This window comes from Schistocerca cancellata, chromosome 4, assembly GCF_023864275.1.
Source record: "Schistocerca cancellata isolate TAMUIC-IGC-003103 chromosome 4, iqSchCanc2.1, whole genome shotgun sequence".
Taxonomy (NCBI): Eukaryota; Metazoa; Arthropoda; class Insecta; order Orthoptera; family Acrididae; genus Schistocerca; species Schistocerca cancellata.
In genome coordinates this window covers 197,052,276-197,072,849 of record NC_064629.1, presented here as the reverse complement: position 1 = coordinate 197,072,849, position 20,574 = coordinate 197,052,276, and the positions used below count along the sequence as shown (strand labels likewise).

At 42.0% G+C, this 20,574-nt stretch overlaps 2 protein-coding genes and 1 non-coding gene across 3 annotated transcripts in view; all 3 read left to right on the top strand.

Annotated features, from left to right (window-relative positions):
- The window catches only part of LOC126183335 (uncharacterized protein K02A2.6-like), a 242,393-nt gene extending 236,051 nt beyond the window's left edge, over window positions 1–6,342 (top strand). Inside the window, exon 2 of the transcript XR_007536722.1 lies at window positions 6,311–6,342. The gene's annotated coding sequence lies outside the window, so the exon portion shown is untranslated. The remainder of the gene's footprint in view (window positions 1–6,310) is intronic.
- LOC126183336 (lysosomal acid phosphatase-like) overlaps window positions 1–20,574 on the top strand; it is a 190,076-nt gene that overhangs the window by 9,600 nt on the left and 159,902 nt on the right. The window lies entirely within an intron of this gene.
- Trnas-cga (transfer RNA serine (anticodon CGA)) lies at window positions 434–508 on the top strand. Its single transcript has one exon. It is a non-coding gene; the product is annotated as a tRNA-Ser (tRNA).

The window sequence follows — 20,574 nt, the reverse complement described above, 5'->3', positions numbered from 1 at the left end:
AGTGTAGTGTTAATCGGCCAAAGAAAAGCAATGAAACAAGATGGAAATAAGAGAAACACTCGAAGTATGCATAGCTGTTCAGCACAGTTCGATGTGGCTTCCATTTGTTTCTCTGTGCACATCTAAACGATATTCTAGTTCGCAGAATGAAATTTTCACTCTACAGCGGAGTGTGCGCTGATGCGAAACTTCCTAGCAGATTAAAACTGTGTGCCGGACCAAGACTCGAACTCGGGACCTTTACCTTTCGCGGGCAAGTGCTCTACCGACTGAGCTGCTCAAGCACAACTCACGACCCGTCCTCACAGCTTTAATTCCGTCAGTAACTCGTCTCTTTCATCCTGCAAATTTCGCAGGAGAACTTCTCTGAAGTTTGGACTGTAGGAGATGAGCTACTGGCTGAATTAAAGCTGTAAGGACGGATCGTGAGTCGTGCTTGGATAGCTCAGTCGGTAGAGCATTTGCCCGCGAAAGGCAAAGGTCCCGAGTTCGAGTCTCGGTCCGGCACACAGTGTTAATCTGCCAGGAAGTTTCGATATTCTAGTTCTTCCCACTCACGTGCAAGGACGTCTGGTGTAACAGAGTGAATAGTGTCTGTGATTCTGTTTTAAATGATTAATGTCATTGATATGTTCACTGCACACATGTTGTTGCAAAAAACCCCAAAAGTAAAAGTCTTACGCGTTAGGTCCAGGGATCGTGGTGGACATGACTTCAAACCACCCCTTCCTATTCTCCGCTGGGAAAATTTTGTATACAGAAACTCACGAACATTGCTGGTGTAGTGTGGAGGAGCGCTGTATTATTGAAAGACGACACCTTATGGGAATTGTGGCACTCTAAGCAATTGCAACATGTCGAGATAGTTGTCTGACGTCACAGTCTACCCCGCAAACAAAAATGGACGTATAATTTTATCATGCATCAGGACAAACCACACGTTCACATTGGGGGTCTTACATTCGTACTCAATGTAGGCACTATGATTTTCAGAAGCCCATATTCTAATGTTTTAGCGATGAACAGAACAACAAACATGAAACGTGACCTCACTTGCTAAACACAGTCTTCTTCATAAATGGTTCATCACAGTCGATCTTCGCTTCCCACGTCCGGGTTCCCGGGTTCGATTCCCGGCGGGGTCAGGGATTTTCTCTGCCTCGTGATGACTGGGTGTTGTGTGATGTCCTTAGATTAGTTAGGTTTAAGTAGTTCTAAGTTCTAGGGGACTGATGACCATAGATGTTAAGTCTCATAGTGCTCAGAGCCATTTGAACCATTTTTGAACAGTCGATCTCGTAAAGCATATCTGTAACAAACTCGAATCGTTTGGGTCTATCAGTCGATTCGATAGCGTGCAGGTGTAGTATTTTTTAGGTCCAATTCTCGAGCACATGCACGCACTGATTTTTTGGGGCTCATTGTGTAGTTATCCCACATAGCTCTTACAGAGTCGTCACTTACTGGAGACCTACCAGAACGGGGTTGTCCAACAAACAGTCGGTATCCTTTGACGGCTTATCCCAACCATTAATGTTACTTCTATGTGGTGGCTCTTCGTTGTACACGCGACAACAATCACGTTGAACATTGGTTGTTGTTGTTGTTGTGGTCTTCAGTCCTGAGACTGGTCTGATGCAGCTCTCCATGCCACTCTATCCTGTGCAAGCTTCTTCATCTCCCAGTATCTACTGCAACCTACATCCTTCTGAATCTGCTTAGTGTATTCATCTCTTTGGTCTCCCTCTACGATTTTTACCCTCCACACTGCCCTCCAATGCTAAATTTGTGATCCCTTGATGCCTCAAAACATGTCCTAACAACCGATCCCTTCTTCTAGTCAAGTTGTGCCACAAACTTCTCTTCTCCCCAATCGTATTCAGTACCTCCTCATTAGTTACGTGATCTACCCACCTTATCTTCAGCATTCTTCTGTAGCACCACATTTCGAAAGCTTCTATTCTCTTCTTGTCCAAACTAGTTATCGTCCATGTTTCACTTCCATACATGGCTACACTCCATACAAATACTTTCAGAAACGACTTCCTGACACTTAAATCTATACTCGATGTTAACAAATTCCTCTTCTTGAGAAACGCTTTCCTTGCCATTGCCAGTCTACATTTTATATCCTCTCTACTTCGACCATCATCAGTTATTTTGCTCCCCAAATAGCAAAACTCCTTTACTACTTTAAGTGTCTCATTTCCTAATCTAATTCCCTCAGCATCACCCGACTTAATTTGACTACACTCCATTATCCTCGTTTTGCTTTTGTTGATGTTCATCTTATATCCTCCTTTCAAGACACTGTCCATTCCGTTCAACTGCTCTTCCAAATCCTTTGCTGTCTCTGACAGAATTACAATGTCATCGGCGAACCTCAAAGTTTTTATTTCTTCTCCATGAATATTAATACCTACTCCGAATTTTTCTTTTGTTTCCTTTACTGCTTGCTCAATATACAGATTGAATAACATCGGGGAGAGGCTACAACCCTGTCTTACTCCTTTCCCAACATCTGCTTCCCTTTCATGCCCCTCGACTCTTATAACTGCCATCTGGTTTCTGTACAAACTGTAAATAGCCTTTCGCTCCCTGTATTTTACCCCTGCCACCTTCAGAATTTGAAAGAGAGTATTCCAGTTAACATTGTCAAAAGCTTTCTCTAAGTCTACAAATGCTAGAAACGTAGGTTTGCCTTTTCTTAATCTTTCTTCTAAGATAAGTCGTAAGGTCAGTATTGCCTCACGTGTTCCAACATTTCTACGGAATCCAAACTGATCTTCCCCGAGGTCGGCTTCTACCAGTTTTTCCATTCGTCTGTAAAGAATTCGCGTCAGTATTTTGCAGCTGTGACTTATTAAACTGATAGTTCGGTAATTTTCACATCTGTCAACACCTGTTTTCTTTGGGATTGGAATTATTATATTCTTCTTGAAGTCTGAGGGTATTTCGCCTGTCTCATACATCGTGCTCACCAGATGGTAGAGTTTTTTCATGACTGGCTCTCCCGAGGCCATCAGTAGTTCAAATGGAATGTTGTCTACTCCCGGGGCCTTGTTTCGACTCAGGTCTTTCAGTGCTGTGTCAAACTCTTCACGCAGTATCTTATCTCCCATTTCGTCTTCATCTACATCCTCTTCCATTTCCATAATATTGTCCTCAAGTACATCGCTCTTGTATAAACCCTCTATATACTCCTTCCACCTTTCTGCCTTCCCTTCTTTGCTTAGAACTGGGTTTCCATCTGAGCTCTTGATATTCATACAAGTGGTTCTCTTCTCTCCAAAGGTCTCTTTAATTTTCCTGTAGGCAGTATCTATCTTACCCCTAGTGAGACAAGCCTCTACATCCTTACATTTGTCCTCTAGCCATCCCTGCTTAGCCATTTACACTTCCTGTCGATATCATTTTTGAGACGTTTGTATTCCTTTTTGCCTGCTTCATTTACTGCATTTTTATATTTTCTCCTTTGATCAATTAAATTCAATATTTCTTCTGTTACCCAAGGATTTCTATTAGCCCTCGTCTTTTTACCTACTTGATCCTCTGCTGCCTTCACTACTTCATCCCTCAGAGCTACCCATTCTTCTTCTACTGTATTTCTTTCCCCCATTCCTGTCAATTGTTCCCTTATGCTCTCCCTGAAACTCTCTACAACCTCTGGTTCTTTCAGTTTATCCAGGTCCCATCTCCTTAAATTCCCACCTTTTTGCAGTTTCTTCAGTTTCAATCTGCAGTTCATAACCAATAGATTGTGGTCAGAATCCACATCTGCCCCAGGAAATGTCTTACAATTTAAAACCTGGTTCCTAAATCTCTGTCTTACCATTATATAATCTATCTGATACCTTTTAGTATCTCCAGGATTCTTCCAGGTATACAACCTTCTTTTATGGTTCTTGAACCAAGTGTTGGCTATGATTAAGTTATACTCTGTGCAAAATTCTACAAGGCGGCTTCCTCTTTCATTCCTTCCCCCCAATCCATATTCACCTACTATGTTTCCTTCTCTCCCTTTTCCTACTGACGAATTCCAGTCACCCATGACTATTAAATTTTCGTCTCCCTTCACTACCTGAATAATTTCTTTTATCTCGTCATACATTTCATTTATTTCTTCATCATCTGCAGAGGTAGTTGGCATATAAACTTGTACTACTGTAGTAGGCATGGGCTTTGTGTCTATCTTGGCCACAATAATGCGTTCACTATGCTGTTTGTAGTAGCTAACCCGCACTCCTATTTTTTTATTCATTATTAAACCTACTCCTGCATTACCCCTATTTGATTTTGTATTTATAACCCTGTAATCACCTGACCAAAAGTCTTGTTCCTCCTGCCACCGAACTGCACTAATTCCCACTATATCTAACTTTAACCTATCCATTTCCCTTTTTAAATTTTCTAACCTACCTGCCCGATTAAGGGATCTGACATTCCACGCTCCGATCCGTAGAACGCCAGTTTTCTTTCTCCTGATAACGACGTCCTCTTGAGTAGTCCCCGCCCGGAGATCCGAATGGGGGACTATTTTACCTCCGGAATATTTTACCCAAGAGGACGCCATCATCATTTAATCATACAGTAGAGCTGCATGTCCTCGGGAAAAATTACGGCCGTAGTTTCCCCTTGCTTTCAGCCGTTCGCAGTACCAGCACAGCAAGGCCGTTTTGGTTAATGTTACAAGGCCAGATCAGTCAATCATCCAGACTGTTGCCCCTGCAACTACTGAAAAGGCTGCTGCCCCTCTTCAGGAACCACATGTTTGTCTGGCCTCTCAACAGATACCCCTCCGTTGTGGTTGCACCTACGGTACGGCCATCTGTATCGCTGAGGCACGCAAGCCTCCCCACCAACGGCAAGGTCCATGGTTCATGGGGGGGGGGGGGGGGGGATTTTGATATACAGTTCCCTGAACCAAAGCGAAATTTTTCGCCATCACCAAATTAACTTCCATCTGTTTTCGACTGTTTGCATAAGATAGCAATGTTAAAGTAAGAAGGTATTTACCTCGCTGTACCCATTTTCAGGGCGAATAAAAGCCACAGCGAAGAGCAAAACTAAGTTGCTCGCAGTATTACGAACAGAAGCGGTACCAGTTTTTAGCAGGTAAAGAAAGCCACGCACAGCTCCCCGAGGGCCTTCTACACACGCTCCTAAGTTCTATTCACACAGGAGGAAATGGTTTAGATAGGAGCTGACAGTTACATAAAGCTAATATGAACGTCAAAGGAAGACACGAGGCTTCCACTTTCTGAATGTGCGTGACATAAATACTGTTCGTTCTTAAGTACAATGGTCACTACTACGATTTTTCAGTACAACTTTAATTATTTCAATTATTTCAGTGTTTCACAATAGTTGCGAGTAGAGTTACATCTACTAAAACTACGATTCTGTAGTTTTGCTACAGCATATAAATGACGTAGTAAATGGTGAGATTACTGGTAGCATTCGTAGGGGAAAAAAACAAATTCATGATTAAGACAGGAACTGGGAGCCTACGACTTTTTATTTTTTTTTGTTGTTTTACGCATAATTAGAACCACACATCATTCACTGTTAGTGTGATGTCACCGCCAGACACCACACTTGCTAGGTGGTAGCCTTTAAATCGGCCGCGGTCCGTTAGTATACGTCGGACCCGCGTGTCGCCACTATCAGTGATTGCAGACCGAGTGCCGCCACAGGGCAGATCTAGTCTAGAGACTCCCTAGCACTCGCCCCAGTTGTACAGCCGACTTTGCTAGCGATGGTTCACTTTCTACATACGCTCTCATTTGCAGAGACGACAGTTTAGCATACCCTTCAGCTACGTCATTTGTTACGACCTAGCAAGGTGCCATATTCAGTTACTGTAAGTAATATCTTCAAGAATGTATTCTGAACAGATAATATTGTGACTCATGTATCGTCAAGAGCGACGTTCATCATCAATGGATTAAAGTTAAGTATCAAACTAATTACGTCCACTTTCTAAATTCTCGTTCCTTGTCATGTTCCAGACCTCGCCTCAGTATAGTTCTTCCCTCTTCACGCCAGCCTGCGTGAGCTAAAACGCGTGCATTTCGGCCTCTACTCATAACACGGTGTTGGCTCTTCTGCTAACACAAAAGTTAGACCATTGTGTATTTTGTATCCTTACAGAATATAAATTGCCTTTTATAAGTAATAAAAATTAGTTAAGCACGTGTAACCACACTTGCTAGGTGGTAGCTTTAAATCGGCCGCAGTCCATTAGTACATGTCGGACCCGCGTGTCGCCACTGTCAGTACTTGCAGACCTAGCGCCACCACATGGCAGGTCTAGAAAGGCGGACTAGCACTCGCCCCAGTTGTACGACGACTTTACTAGCGACTACACTGACGAAGCCTTTCTCTCAGTTGCCAAGAGACAGTTAGAATAGCCTTCAGCTCAGTCCATGACTACGACCTAGCAAGCCGCCATTAACCCTATCTGGAGAGAGTCTAATTTGTATCGTCAATAGCGATGTACCACAATGATGGAATAAAGATAAGTATTAACTTAGATACGTACTTTTCTCTATAGCATTCACAAAGTATCCTGTTCCAGACTTCACGCCAGTCGGTGTGAGTTGACGCGTGCCCCTCGGAAACCTCACCCTGTGTCTAGACTGTCTTGTCTAGACACAACAGTAACCAAAGCAATTAATTTTGATGCAAACACAGGTTACATGAATATGCATAAAGATTCTTATAATTATTATAGTTTTTACTTAGTAGAACGCCCTTTACAATGATCAAAGGAAAGAGTTTCTGTTATTATTTATAAATACGAAAGTTGTCTATGAATAAGAGAAACATGTTTTATGTAAACTCGACGAAGTATTGAAGCGATGATTGATATACGAGGGTTATTCGGAAAGTAAGGAACGATCGGTCGCGAAATGGAAACCACAGTGGAAATCTGATGTAGTTTTGCCCAAGTGTGTTGGGCAGTGTCTCTAGTATGTCCGTCGATCGCATTACCTCGTTCTTTTTAGTTCTGAGATCACAGGGAGCACATAAAGATACCTACAACAATAGTGTCTTCCGCCAGGTACGAGGGCCTCGTGAGAAATTCCGCCTGAAGCTGTGCAGCCAAGATTCGATAACTGACGAGCACCGAGCGAGGTGGCGCAGTGCTTAACACACTGGACTCGCATTCTGGAGAACGACGGTTCAATCCCGCATCCGGCCATCCTGATTTAGGTTTTCCGTGATTTCCCTAAATCGCTCCAGGCAAATGCCGGGATGGTTCCTTTGAAAGGGCACGGCCGACTTCATTCCCCGTCCTTCCCTAATCCGATGAGACCGATGACCTAGCTGTTTGGTCTCGTCCCCCAAACAACCCAACCGACCCAACTGTCGTGCAATTTCTTCTTAAATACAATTCTCAGCTGCATTCTGAAGGGGCAATAAAGATGCTCCTGCATCGTTTTCAATTGGAGATGTTTGATTACCCGCAATACCCGTAAATGTCTCCCTCTGGGTTTCATCTCTGCTCACATGAACCGCTGGCTACGAAGACAACAGACAACGAGCTGTAGGCCAGCGTAGAGAATTGGCGTAAAGCACTGGCTGCTGCCTTCTATAACGGGGTTATTGAAAAGTTGGTACAACGCTACGACAAACGTCTGTCGGATCGGCAACTATGGATATAAGTAGCTGTAAGTTGTAGATATCTGTTGCAAATAAAACAGTTTTGATTTTCACTGTGGTTTCCATTTCGTGACCTATCGTTCATTTTTTTCCCGAATAGCCCTCATATTTTTGTTTTGCTGTCTTATTTTAATTTTCTCTTCTTTTGAGGAAATTGCATTTTCTTGCAATATGTCATCAACCTGAATTGTTGTTTTATTTTTACAACATCATCCCTCTGTTTCGCGCTAAAAATCAATAATTTTCGAATAAAAACTGAATTAAACAAAATGGTTCAAATGGCTGAGCACTATGCGACTTAACTTCTGAGGTCATCAGTCGCCTAGAACTTAGAACTAATTAAACCTAACTAACCTAAGGACATCACACACATCCATGCCCGAGGCAGGATTCGAACCTGCGACCGTAGCGGTCGCTCGGTTCCAGACTGTAGAGCCTAGAACCGCACGGCAACTGAATTAAAGACTGACACTTTCGATTTCGCTATAAATTGTGTTTATTTTTAAGTAACAGACAGGAGGATAAATATGTAGAAAAAATGTTCCTTGTATTACTGTACATGGCCCTTAATATATAGTCAGTCCGTTTTTAGGCGGTTCAACACTTCCGGTTTCAAGGGGAGTCTAGTAAGGCACTGATTGATATGTAAACAAAGCGATCGATATGAGGTAAAGCCCATTAGGTGTGCAACACACCGGTCATACACGTAATTCGGGTGTGGGCTTAACTGACCGAGGCTACTAGTAATATTACCGCAGTCTACACTTACTTGCTATACACTACGTAGTTTTACAACTCAAGTTGTGAGCTATTTGGGGCAGTGGTTGAGGCTCACCCGCCATTTGACTGTTTTCTGCTGTTTGCTTAATTTACTTCAGAAAAAATCAGGAAGGGTTTCTTCCACACCCTTGTCCAACTAAGCAAGTGCTCCATCTCTAATCATCCATTATGCCAACGGGAAATTGAATTCCAACATTTCCTCGCCGGCCGGGGTGGCCAAGCGGTTCTAGGCGCTACAGTCTAGGACCACGCGACCACTACGGTCGCAGGTTCGAATCCTGCCTCGGGCATGGATGTGTGTGATGTCCTTCGGTTAGTTAGGTTTAAGTGGTTCTAAGTACTAGGGGACTGATGACCTCAGAAGTTAAGTCCCATAGTGCTCAGAGCCATTTTGAACCAACATTTCCTCCTTTATTTCAAAGTAGTTGCCACCACACTTTGTACATTTGTTGTTGTTGTTGTTGTTGTTGTTGTTCTGGTCTTCAATGTGTAGCTAGAGCCCTCCACGTTGGTCAGTGCTGTGCAAGCCTCTTCGTCTCTGAGTAACTAATGCAACCTACACCAATTTCAAACTGTTTGCTGTACCCAGGCTTTGGTCTCCCACCACATACTCCCCTCCATTACCGACTTGATGATTGCTTCAATTTGTTTGGTGCTGAGTTCCTGTGGGACCAACACACACACACACACACACACACACACACACACACACACATACACACACACGCCCGAGGAAGGACTCGAACTTCCGACGGGGGCAGCCGCGCTAACCGTGGCAAGGCGCCGCAGACCGCACAGCTACGCCGCGCGGCATGGTTGCTTGAAGTCTCAGGATGTATCCCGTCAACCGATCTCTTCTCTTAGTCAAATTACGCCATAAATTTCTTTCCTCCCAAATATGATTTGGTACCTCTTGATTAGTTACCCGAACTACCCATCAGCGTTCTTCGCTAGCTTCCCATTTCAGAAGCTTTTATTCCCTTCTTCATGTGCTCTTTATCGTACACGTTTCGCTTCCGTAAAATGTTGCCAACTTCAAATTCTCTTAAAAAAATAGTTTCTAATACGTTTGTGTTAGATATTATGATATTTCTCTCTTTCAGAAATTATCATCTTCCTGTAGCCAGTCTGCCTTTGATATCTTTTCTACTTTGGCCATCGTCAGTCACGTTACTCCACAAACAGTGAAACTCGTTTACTGCTTACGTTTTCTCGTTTCCTAACTAAATTCCTTGGGCATGACATGAGTTAATTTGCTAACATCTTACTGCCCTTGCTTTATTTCTGCTGATGTTTATCTTGTAACCTCTTTTTCAAGATAGAACCCATTCCATTCAACTGATATCCCAAGTCCTTTGCCCTGTTTGACAGGATTGCAATGTCATCGACAAACTTCGTATTATTTATACTGACGAGCCAAAACAATATGATCAGCTGCTTAATAGCTTGTTTGTTCGTTTTTGGAGCAAAATACATCACTGATTCTGCGTATCACGGACCCGACAGTTTGTTGGTAGGCTTGTGGAGGTATGTGGCATTATATGTCCATGTACAGGTCACGTAATTCGTGTAAATAACGGGCCGTTTATTTACGTACGCGGAGATGGGTTGCATAGGATTTATATCAGGCGAATCTGGTCGCCGAGACATCAACGTAAGTTCACTATAGAGGTCCTCAAACCACTGTATCACGGTTCTGGCTCCGAGACACGGACAGTTATACTGCTGAAAGATGACATCGCAGTAGGGGAAGGCATCAAGCGAGAAGCGATACAGGTGGTTCGCAGCTGTCAGCATGTCTTCTATTACTACCACAGGTCCCATGGAAGCGCAAGAGAATATCTCCCATAGCACAATACTGCTCCCACCAGCGTGCATCCGTGGTGCGCTGCGCGTTCCGAGCCGCCGTTCACCTCGATGACGGCGTTTAAGGAGTCTATCATCGACCTACTGTAGCAAAAATGTGATTCACCCGAAGAGCCGACACGTTTCCATTGATCGACGGTCGAATCCTGATGGTCCCGTGGCCACTGTAATCGTAACTGAAGAAGTCGTTGGGTCTACATGTGAACACGTAGGGATAGTCTGCTGCGGAACTTCATGTTCAACATCTTACGATGAACGGCGTGCTCCACCATTGTGTTCTTTCGGAAGAGATGCCGCAGATCACCATCTAACTTGCTTTATACAGCAGACAAGCCTCCGAATCCCACGTTCTGTGAAGCGTCGAGTATGTCCAACCACTTAGCACCTAGTGGTAGTTTGACTGTCCTTCTACATCGCCCTCTAGATGCTCACGACAGTAGCGCGTGAACATTCGACCAACTTCGCCGTTTGCGAGATACTTGTTCATAGACTTTGCGTAATAGTAATGTGTCCTTTGACGCGCCGGCCGAAGTGGCCGCGCGGTTCTGGCGCTGCAGTCTGGAACCGCGAGACCACTACGGTCGCAGGTTCGAATCCTGCCTCGGGCATGGATGTGTGTGATGTCCTTAGGTTAGTTATGTTTAACTAGTTCTAAGTTCTAGGGGACTAATAACCTCAGCAGTTGAGTCCCATAGTGCTCAGAGCCAAACCATTTTTGTCCTTTGACAAAGTCACTTACCTCAGAGGTTTTTCCCCATTTGGGCTATATATTCGCGGGGTGACCCCATGCGTCTCTATTGCACTTACATACTTTTCATAGCGCGTCACGTGCCCACACTGTCACTACGCAGGCCCCACCTCGCGGTAGGCAGTGCTCATAATGTTTGTGCTGATTAATGCATTTCTTAGTAGCCATATGTATGTGGTCGAAGGAAATTTTCGGCTCCTAAATTTTTGTCCAGAGCTGCGCTGGACATCTTCAAAGGTGATCCTGGCCACGATAAGTCTTGCCGTTTCGCCATTACCCTCCGTCGACGATACCTTGAAAGCGGGGACATCTTCATTCGTATCACTGTTAGAAGTCTCCATTTCCTCCTTCGTAGACATGCAGTCGGGAAGGCTCTGTGTTGCCAGGAGCACCTCCGAAGACGTGCAGCGCCGGCCGGGGTGGCCGAGCGGTTCTAGGCGCTACAGTCTGGAACCGCGCAACCACTACGGTCGCGGGTTCGAATCCTGCCTCGGGCATGGATGTGTGTGATGTCCTTAGGTTAGTTAGGTTTAAGTAGTTCTAAGTTCTAGGGGACTGATGACCACAGAAGTTGTCCCATAGTGCTCAGAGCCATTTGAACCATTTGAAGACGTGCAGCGCAGCTCTGGGAGAAACTTCTGGAACCGACATGTTTCTTCAATCACGGTCTTACAGCCCGGAAGACTCATGAGCCACTATGACATCTGGTCGTGTGTGTGTGTGTGTGTGTGTGTGTGTGTGTGTGTGTGTGTGTGTGTGTGTGTGTGTGTGTGAGAGAGAGAGAGAGAGAGAGAGAGAGAGAGAGAGAGAGAGATATTGATATTACATCACAACGTATCCTTTGCATCGTAGCTGCAGTCTAGTTTCTGTAAAAGCTGTAGATAACCTTTCGCTACCTTCAGTCCATTACATGCCAAATAATCCACACAGCCTAGTGAGGTGTCCAGTTCTCGCAGAGAGAAATAACATATCTCGTGGAGAATTAATTTTCATTCACCAGCGGCCTGTGCACTGATCTGAAGCTTCCTGACATATTAAAATGGCGTGCTGTTCCGGGAAGTAAAGCTGTAAGGGTGGTTCTCCGTCGGGCCTAGATATTGCAGTCGGTAGAGCACTTGCCTGCGAAAGACAAACGAAGATTTAAAATGTCAAACGTTCCAAGTGCCAAATCTCACATCTGTGAGGAGAATCAAAAAACAATCACCTGTTTTTGTACATCAGTTATTTGTTTTTTAAAGACTTGAGGGCGTATTCTGATACCATAGAATTATGTACTTTGATCACCTCATCACTGAAATAAATGAGGCAAATTCGATACTAATGTATAAAGAATGTTCCAAGTGCCATATCAGGGAACAGACCGCATCTAACAAGGGAAATTCCCCATCGCACACCCCTAGGATTTAGTGGTACGTGGACAGTCCGTCAAAAACTGAACACAGATTAAGCATGAAAACAGGAAGAGGGTGTACTGAACTACGAAAAAAAAGGAAAATTGAAACTCAACGGTCCAAGCACAAGAAGTGCAACATGAGCAGTGTGTAAGAGCTACGGCGTCGTGGCTAAGTGGTCACGGTCTTAGATTCCAAAGTGCACGAGCCGTGTTCAAAGCTCTCTCGTGCCAATTTTTTCTTTTTCTTTTCGCTGTATTCAAATTTGTGGCTGTGTCATGTTGTAACGTCCGTTTGCAACAGCGAGATATAAGGAAGGGACCTATAATGAAAGTTCATTCCGCGCAATACTCTATTAGCTTTCGAATGGGAACCGCAAACGTTTGATGTCAAGATGACAAGTCACCCAAATCCTCCACCGGAAAACAAGTCTGATGTGTCATACACGACATTAGTGACAGTACATGTGTCATATGATGGGGAACTCTCACCGACGCACCTAATTTGTACGCTTGGTGAGTGAGATATGCCTCCTTTTCTATTTTAGGTGTTTATATGAATGTGAATGGGCACCCACCAGGGTAGCCGAGAGCGCTAATGCGCTGCTTCCTGCACTCGGGAGGCGCGCCGGCCCCGGATCTAACCCGCCCACCGGATTAACGACGAGGGCCGGTATGCCAGCCAGCCTGGATGTGGTTTTTAGGCGGTTTTCCACATCCTACTAAGTGAATAGCGGGCTAGTCCCCACCTTCCGCCTCAGTTACACGACTCGTAGACATTTGAAAGCGTTCGCACTGTTTCATGGCTTACACTCGACACAGACAGCTGGGGTACAGAAATTCCGTCCCGGGGTTTTTTGGGGTGGTTACAGGAAGGGCATCCAGCCATCCTCTGACAGTAACATGGCCAAATCCGTAGTAACAAGGCCGACCCCATGTAGGGGCAGGACAAAGACCCAAAGAAAATGATATGAATGTGGTTCAAATGGCTCTGAGCACTATGGGACTCAACTTCTGAGGTAATCAATCCCCTAGAACTTAGAACTACTTAAACCTAACTAACCTAAGGACATCACACACAACCATGCCTGAGGCAGGATTCGAACCTGTGACCATAGCGATCGCGCGGTTCCAGACTGAAACGCCTAGAACCGCTCGGCCACCAGTGGCCGGCTGATATGAATGTGAATGGGATCATTCCCAAGAAAACTATGAATACATAATAGTCTGTCAGATAAGCTTAAACACATGAATATTACAGTTCCACGATCACAGTGTTTCTCTGTGCTGGGTCAAAACATACATTTTTAACGTTTTTGAAATTTCGTTCCGTTTGGGAAGATTTGACTCCTGAATTCCTTTATTGTAACATAGTTCACACACATTTATGTTGTTTTCATTTCTGTGAGACGTCTATGTGGTATTCTGCCTGCTCCAACTATTCATCACATTCATTTACGTCGATAATGTATTCTTACCACATGACTCATATTCTACAACCAATGTATAGTGTGACAACTGCCAAGACTACATAAAGAGAACAAACATTTCAATCACCGGACAGACAATTCATAGTGTTGTGGAAAAAATAAATTAAAAACAAAAACACGGGTGAGTATTGAACCCAGCTTGACTGCTTTGCAGTCCATCACCGTGGTCACTTAACCACGACGCCGTGGCTGTTCCACCTCGCTCGATGTTCCACTCATCAAGCTGGGACCGTTCACAGTTTCTATTTTGCTCACCGTACACAGTTTCTATTTTGCTTTTTTCACAGTTCAGAATAAATCTATCCTGTTTTTATGCTTGATCTGTGTTTAGTTTTTGACGGGCTACACTCCGTAGAAATGTTGGAACACGTGAGGAAATACTGACCCTACAACTTATCTTAGAAGCTACATTAAGGAAAGGCAAACCTACGTTTCTAGCATTTGTAGACTTAGAGAAAGCTTTTGACAATGTTGCTGGAATACTCTCTTTCAAATTCTGAATGTGGCAGGGGTAAAATACAGGGAGCGAAAGGCTATTTACAATTTGTACAGAAACCAGATGGCAGTTATAAGAGTCGAAGGGCATGAAAAGGAAGCAGTGGTTGGTAAGGGAGTGAGACAGGGTTGTAGCCTATCCCCGATGTTGTATATTGAGCAAGCAATGAAGAAAACAAAAGATAAATTCGGAGTAGGTATTAAAACCCATGGAGAAGAAATAAAAACTTTGAGGTTCGCCGATGACATTGTAATTCTGTCAGAGACAGCAAAGGACTTGGAAGATCGGTTGAACGGAATGGACAGTGTCATGAAAGGAGGGTATAAAGATGAACATCAACAAAAGCAAAACGAGGATAATGGAATGTAGTCGAATTAAGTCGGGTGATGCTTAGGGAATTAGATTAGGAAATGAGACACTTAAAGTAGTAAAGGAGTTTTGCTATTTGGGGAGCAAAATAACTGATGATGGTCGAAGTAGAGAGGATATCAACTGTAGACTGGCAATGGCAAGGAAAGCGCTTCTGAAGAAGATAAATTTGTTAACATCGAGTATTGATTTAAGTGTCAGGAAGTCTTTTCTGAAAGTATTTGTATGGAGTGTAGCCATGTATGGAAGTGAAACATGGACGATAACTAGTTTGGACAAGAAGAGAATAGAAGCTTTCGTAATGTGGTGCTACAGAAGAATGTTCAAGATTGGTTGGGCACATCACTTAACTAATGATTAGGTATTCAGTAGAATACCTCCAGTGCTAAGTTGGTGATCCGTTGATGCCTCAGAACATATCCTGCCAACCGATCCCTTATTCTAGTCAAGTTGTGCCACAAATTCCTGCCGGCCGGAGTGGCCGTGCGGTTCTAGGCGCTACAGTCTGGAGCCGAGCGACCGCTACGGTCGCAGGTTCGAATCCTGTCTCGGTCATTGATGTGTGTGATGTCCTTAGGTTAGTTAGGTTTAATTAGTTTCGAAGTTCTAGGCGACTGATGACCTCAGAAGTTAAGTCGCATAGTGCTCAGAGCCATTTGAACCATTTTGAACCACAAATTCCAATTCTCCCCAATTCTGCTCAGTACCTCCTCAGTAGTTCCGTGATCTACCCATCGAATCATCAGAATTCTTCTGTAGCACCACATTTCGAAAGCTTCTATTCTCTTCTTCTCTAAACTATGTATCGTCCATGTTTCATTTCCGCACAAATACTTTCAGAAACGGCTTCCTCACACTTAAATCTATACTCGATGTTAACAAATTCCTCTTCTTGAGAAACGCTTTCCTTGCCATTGCCAGTCTACATTTGATATCCTCTCTACTTCGACCATCATCAGTTATTTTGCTTCCTAAATAACAAAACAGATATCTTACTTTAAGTGTCTCATTTCCTAATCTGATTCCCTCAGCACCACCTGATTTAATTTGACTACATTCCCTTATCCTCGTTTTCTTTTTGTTGATGTTCATCTTATATCCTCCTTTCAAGACACTGTCCGTCCCGTTCAACTGCTCTTGCAGATCCTTTGCTGTCTCCGACAGAACTACAATGTCATCGGCAAACCTCAATTTTTTTGTTTCTTCTTCGTGGATTTTAAGTCCTACTCCAAATTTTTCTTTTTTTTTTTCCTTTACTGCTTGCTCAATATACAGCCTGAATAACATCGGACTGATCTAAGTAAAGTTACAAGAAGTGGAAATGTGAAAGCAAGCGGCAGCGTGTGTCTTCATGACATTAGAGGGAGCGTTATGAGCATGAGAGTCTAATGGGGAATAAATTATCGTTCCTCGTGTGATTAGTATATCATACTACGACGTTTCGGTTAGCAGAGGGCAACCTGCAGCTTCACTGTTATCTACAAGAATCGAGTCTGTGGAAAAGATTTATTCACAGTGACCGCACGGGAAGACTGACATGTTATCCTCGTAACTGTAACAAACCGTACGGCTTCTTCGACGGTTTTGGTGCTGTGGTTGAGGACTGCAGTGGGTCTGGATCTGTCTACGTCTGTTGTGGGCTAGTATGATGACCCTCGTGTAACTGCATCAGCTACCATTGGTCAAAACCATAAACGCCTCAAACTACAGTGGTCACATGAACGCGCTCATCGGTCTGCTGAGCGACCGAATGTAATGTTTTCGGACGAACCTGCTTTAATCTATGCGTCATTCCACGTAAATCAACAAATGAAACCATCGTTTTCAACCTTACCCTCTTGGATTTAAATGAAATTAAGTATGCCTATAATACTCATAAATAGTACCACAAATTACATTTTTCACATTTTTCTAATAAAAAGTTACCGAATAATGGACTTTCAAAAATTGAAAATTGAAAAATTTTTGACTCTCGGAACAATGTTGTTTTCTTTATAACTCGTGTTCTAATTAAACTAGAACAATAAAATTTACATCATTGGAAAGCTCATTTAAAGAGCTTTTATATGATACTAAACATCATTAGTTTAAAAACAACATTGTTGAATTTATCGAACTTTGAAAAACTGTATTTTTAAAATTCTCAAAAAAATATATGTGAAAGATACACTTTCCATCTACATATTTTGAAAGTTTCAACTTGGGATGAGCATGGGATCACTATCAAAAGCAATTTTATGTTTACCACGATTCTCCAAAATCACAGACAGATAGGTGAATTTCTGTTATTTTGCTACACATGAAAATATTACAGTGTTAGATTTTGTTACATGTTCCACAAATTGTACTTTTGAATAACTGCTTATTAAACTTTAGTGCTAACTATTTATTAATAGCTGTAAAACCACGAGAAAAAAAGAATAAAAAGGAAGCTATCTCTCATTTTAAAGATTATATATAAAATGATTCTTTGGTGTTACTATCTGCAATCTATTCAGTATTTTATCTCTGGTTAATATTGTCAGCAATTTTCACCTATTGTTGAAAGTGACCCACACATTCTTTTGTTGTGAGGCAGCTGTAGTGAAATTATGTGGTTAACTCTGAAATGTGTTTTGAATCTAGCTTAAAGGTACTTCTGTACAAACCTCAGAAGAGTCTAAGTTTGTATGCCTACAACCAGTTAATGTTTGCATACTATTAACATAATGAAATATTTTTTTACAGAAAGTGAAAGAATAAAGAAGAAATATCGTGTAGTATTGAATATAGAAAGCTGGGGCATTCAACTTCAAAAATATTTTTTAAAATTAGTTTGTTCACTTGAGAAGTATAAAATGCCTAAAATTTCAGCTTTGTGCTGTAATCCATTTAATGAAAAGGGCCACAATAACCACAAGAAAAACTTACGGCCTGTTTCACAATGGATGATAGCAAGAAAACCTTTCTTAACTTTAAATCAAAAAGTGTGACACAACTGCCGTAAAAAAATTGCACGAGTAGAAATTTGTGATACGTCTAGCACAGAAAATGATGATCAACTTCTGTATTCTGTGGTGAAACAAGAAAGTGAAAAGGTTTTATGTGATAGTGACGTACAAGACATTGCAGGAAGTGAGGCCTTGGAAAGGTTGAATGCTTCTTTGCAGTCCGTTGGTGAATCGTCAATTAATAGGAAACGACAGTGTGAAGCAAAATATCCTAAGGAAAAACTAATTAACTAAACTTCAACAATTCAAACAAAGGTATTATTGCTCCCTTCCGAAAAAGAAGAGTAGGTACATGATCATGCAGAATCTGAGATGATCAGTCAGCTAAAAGATAAATTTCGTACATGCACATCTCGATGTAAACAGATGGAAATTCTTACCATATTACCTAAAAGCTGGATTGTTAAGAAGCTTCAAGATGAATTTAACGTAACAAATTACATGGCTCGAAGAGTAAAAGATTTGGTGAAGGCCAAGGGAATTTTGTCTTCACCAAACCCAAAACCTGGCAAGACCCTTGCTCAAACAACTGCTGATTTTGTTAGATACTTTTATTGTTCTGATGAGATAAGCAGGGCAATGCCTGGGAAAAAGATTTTGTGCTTGTGAGAGATAACGGAGAAAAACGGCTAGTTTTAAGTAATTTGAAAGAAATTTACGCGAACTTTAAAGACAACCATCCAGAGCTCCACACTGGATTTTCCAAGTTTGCAGACCCACGTCCCAAAAATTGTATTTTAGCTGGAAGTAGTGGTACACATAGTGTCTGCGTGTGTACTACCCATCAAAACTTCAAAGTCATGCTGACTGTATGTAACATTCCTCAGCTGACAAAGGGTGAAGATAATCCAATAAAAACTTACTAAGACTGCATTGCAAGAGTTGTATGTAATCCGTTATTACCTGCTTGTCATTTTGGTGAATGTAAATTCTGCCCTGGCCCAGAAACATTTAAGACATATTTACAAGATTTGTTGAATACTAATGATATTGAAAATATAACTTATCATCAATGGGTTTCCGTTGATCACACATCTCTAGAAACAATCATAAAATCATCTGACAACTTTATTGTTTTTTTTTTTTTTTTGATAAATTAAAATTGCTTACACGACATTCATTTGTTGCTAGTCAACAATCAACCTTCCAAAAGAGACTGAGAAATGAACTTAAAGAAGGCGAGGTCTTAGCGATCTGTGACTTTTCTGAGAATTACTCCTTTGTCATCCAGGACGAAGTTCAAGGCTATCACTGGACAAACATGCAAGCAACGATTCATCCCATTGTTGCTTATTACAAGGATGGGAACAAACTCGAGCACACAAATCTTGTAATCATATCAGAATGCCTAACACATGACACTGTTGCTGTGCATATGTTCCAATCGTATTTGATGGACTTCCTGACTGTTAAATTCGGTAGAAATCCAAGAAAAATATATTATTTATCTGATGGAGCAGCAGATCATTATAAAAATAGGAAGAACTTTATCAACCTGTGCCATCATGAAGAAGATTTCCAAACTGAAGCTGAATGACATTTTTCAGCCACCTCGCATGGGAAGGGAGCTAGTGATTGTGTTGGAGGAACAGTTAAACGACTTGTAGCTCGAGAAAGTCTGAAACGGCCATACAGTGATCAAATAATGACACCAAAACTACTATATATGTTTGCCAAGGATAACATAGAAGGAATGAACTTCAAGTATGCTACTAAAGAAAATCACAAAAATGAAGAAATGAAACTTACGGAGAGATTTGAGAAATGCTGCAAAATTGTAGGGACACAAAACTTCACACTTTTATTCCATTGCCGGCCGATGTGGCCGTGCGGTTCTAGGCGCTTCAGTCTGGAGCCGCGTGACCGCTACGGTCGCAGGTTCGAATCCTGCCTCGGGCATGGGTGTGTGTGATGTCCTTAGGTTAGTTAGGTTTAAGTAGTTCTAAGTTCTAGGGGACTGATGACCTTAGAAGTTAAGTCCCATAGTGCTCAGAGCCATTTGAACCATTTTTATTCCATTTATCAAGGACAAAATAATAACTAAAGTGTATTCAAACTATGATGATAGTAAAATTGAACTGCTGACAGTTTCTGACAGTGATACAATACCGTTCAAAGACATAAACGGATATGTTTCTTGTGATTATAATGGACACTGGTCGTTAACGTGTGTACTTCAAAAAAATCAGGAGAAGGATGAAATCACAGTTAGCTTCCTACATCCTCATGGACCGTCACCATCTTTTACATTTCCGAGTCATCCAGACATTCTTTCCATAAGCAGTAGGGAAGTAGTGGCAATCGCGAACCCTCAAACTGCTACAGGTGCAGAAATGTTGATGTGCAACAGACTGATTAGTTCGAAGTATGAAGAAGTGCACTAATAGGACGCCTATTTGTAAATAATAGTAATTACTAACTGAATTTAGGTCTGATCTCAGGTATTCATCTTTCTGTGTTTTTATTTATCTATTTTTTTAAGTTTTCATTTTGTATTTATTAATTACAGAAGCATAAAAACATACGTTCTTTTTTCAATTATAAGTTATTTTTAATTTCCACATCTTACAACAACACGCAGCTGGTGAGAAGTAGGCCTAATATCTAAAATAAATTAGTTTTTACGAATTTTTAAAGCACCACCCTTAACGTAAAATTGCTTTTGATAGTGATCCCATGCTCATCCCAACTTGAAACTTTCAGAATATGTAGATGTAATGTGTATCTCCCACATATATTTTTTGAGACTTTTAAAAATACAGATTTTCAAAATTCGA